General features: G+C 26.6%; 1 protein-coding gene across 2 annotated transcripts in view; it reads right to left on the bottom strand.

Moving 5' to 3' along the window:
• Window positions 1–2,195: 2,195 nt before the first annotated feature.
• Window positions 2,196–2,500, bottom strand: part of LOC137622986 (uncharacterized) — an 84,372-nt gene continuing 84,067 nt past the window's right edge. The window contains exon 6 of one of the 2 annotated variants that reach the window (XM_068353599.1): window positions 2,196–2,500. This exon is cut by the window's right edge and continues 1,095 nt beyond it. The gene's annotated coding sequence lies outside the window, so the exon portion shown is untranslated. The other variant, XM_068353598.1, reaches the window with a different exon arrangement.

Genomic DNA, 2,500 nt, shown 5'->3' with positions numbered 1-2,500 from the left:
TCTTTCTTCATTTTGTTATTGATATTGGTGTTATTGCCTTCATCTCTCTGACTTATATTTGTTGTGTATTTTAAAATTATGAAAAGTAGAATGTCACCTTCACTAAAAAGAAAAGTATTTACTTATATGGTCCTACCAGTATTAACTTAGGCCTCAGAAGCTTGGAGCCTTACTAAATCCTCAAGACATACACCACTTTCAATTCATAGAAATGTGGAAAGAATAATGATGGGAATAACACTAAGAGACAGAGAAAGAACAACATGGATACGCGAGCAAACTAAAGTAGAGGATATTCTAACAACATGTAGGAAAAAGAAATGGACATGGGCAGGACATATAATGAGAATGACAGACAATAGATGGATATAGAGGATAACAGACTGGGTACCTTGAGATTGAAAAAGGAGCAAGGGGAGGAAGAGGAGATGATGGATTGACGAACTAAGAAAGCTAGAGGGTGTAGACTAATACAGAAAGACCAAAAACAATTGCAAGTGGAAGGACATGTCTGGGGCCTTTGTTCAGCAGTGGACTAGTAACGGATGATTATGGTGATGACTGCATATATACATATATATATATATATATATATATATATATATATATATATATATATATATATATATATATAATTTGTATAATGACTACCAGCAAATGGATGATAGTTGAATTATTTAATACTTTAGGAAAACACTTCTGATGATTCTTTATATATTTTAAATTTTTTAATGGGGGGTGGGGGTTCATCAACAACTTCTGTATCACATATATCAGCTGCAGTGGAAGAGCACAGCTCCTGGCTCTGATTTTATTTAACTTTAATCTTATTATCAGATCGATTAGCAAAATTACTATACTATACACAAAGCTCATACCGTCAAGTCTTTGTAATCTGATTGCAAAAGATAAAGTCACCAACGAACGCAGGAAGGTAATTTCATAATTTTTTCGCTTTCAACGGAAGTTTTATAATAATAATAATAAAATTAATAATAATAATAATGATAATAATTACAATAACAATGATAATAATAATAATAATAATAATAATAATAATAATAATGATAATAATAATAATAATTATTATTATTATTATTAATATTGTTATTATTTTATTACTATTATCATTATTATCATTATTATATCAATACTAATAATAAATCTTTTAAAGAAGTACTATGGTGGAACTTAGTAAAGATAAATATATGATAAATATGACTCTTTATTACAACTAAAAAAATTTTTTCCAACTAGTATACAGAGATATTTATCAATCCATGACTATTTATTATTGATCTCTTTTTTTTTTTTTTAATTATTTCCGAGATTTCATAGGATATTCTACAGAATTCCCTTTATGCATGATATGACATGAAAAATATTAGAATTAATAAAGGAGTATTCATAAAATTCTTCAGTTTATGAAAAATTTATTGATCAGGTTATGTAGACATAAAAAAAAAAAACATGTTATTTATATTCTAGTTAGTTCAAAGAATATTGTAAATTATTTCCACAATATGTAATTGTATGATTTCTAAGAAAATACAATTCTAAAAATTATAAACGAAAATATATTGAATTTTATAAAAATATATAAAATCTATCGGTGTCCATATAAACAGACAAAAAAATCATCAACTTATTGTTTCAAGCGATATATATAAACTAGGGGAGAGGAAGTTAATGCGTATTTGATAATAAGATAATAAAGAATATAAGAAATGATTAGAGTTACCAAAGAAAGGTATGAAACAAAAAAAGGTGTAAATATATCAAAATGTTCAGAAATGAGTATTTCCCCTTTTTGAAAAATATTGAGACTATCTTAAGATTATAAAAAATATATGATTGCTCAAATCTTCATTAAGAACTATACTATAAAGAACTTGAATGCAGAAGCTGATCAATATAGGTTCAATATAGAACAAAATATAAAAATGTGAACATGGAAAATTAAAATATGACATGACAGATAGAATTGGAAAGTCCAAAATTAGATAGAAACTTAAGAATGAAACTGGAATATAATGACTAAAAATGCTAATGATATATATATATATATATATATATATAATATATATATATATATATAAATATATATATATATATATATATATATATATATATATATATATATATATATATATATAAAAGATTTGAACAAAAACATTATAAGTACAGATACAGCCTAAATCCGAAGTAGAAGGATTCTTGATTAGAAAGGTGAACACCGTAATGTATATAGGATTGTTCGACGTGCTGCTGATGAGCCATGAGTTGTGTGTGGGCGTTTGTGTAAGTGTGTATATCATTTACATACAGATGTACACGATCAGACAGTATATTGAAGCAATCCTTTACCGCCTATGGAAATCGAACATTCTGGTCTAAATGAGAGAGAGAGAGAGAGAGAGAGAGAGAGAGAGAGAGAGAGAGAGAGAGAGAGAGAGTCTTACTTTAAAGAGACGAATATATTTATTAATATGACAATAAA

The sequence above is a fragment of the Palaemon carinicauda genome, chromosome 30 (assembly GCF_036898095.1).
Source record: "Palaemon carinicauda isolate YSFRI2023 chromosome 30, ASM3689809v2, whole genome shotgun sequence".
NCBI classification, from domain to species: Eukaryota; Metazoa; Arthropoda; class Malacostraca; order Decapoda; family Palaemonidae; genus Palaemon; species Palaemon carinicauda.
The sequence above is the reverse complement of the archived record's forward strand: the minus strand, read 5'-3'. Positions and strand labels throughout refer to the sequence as shown.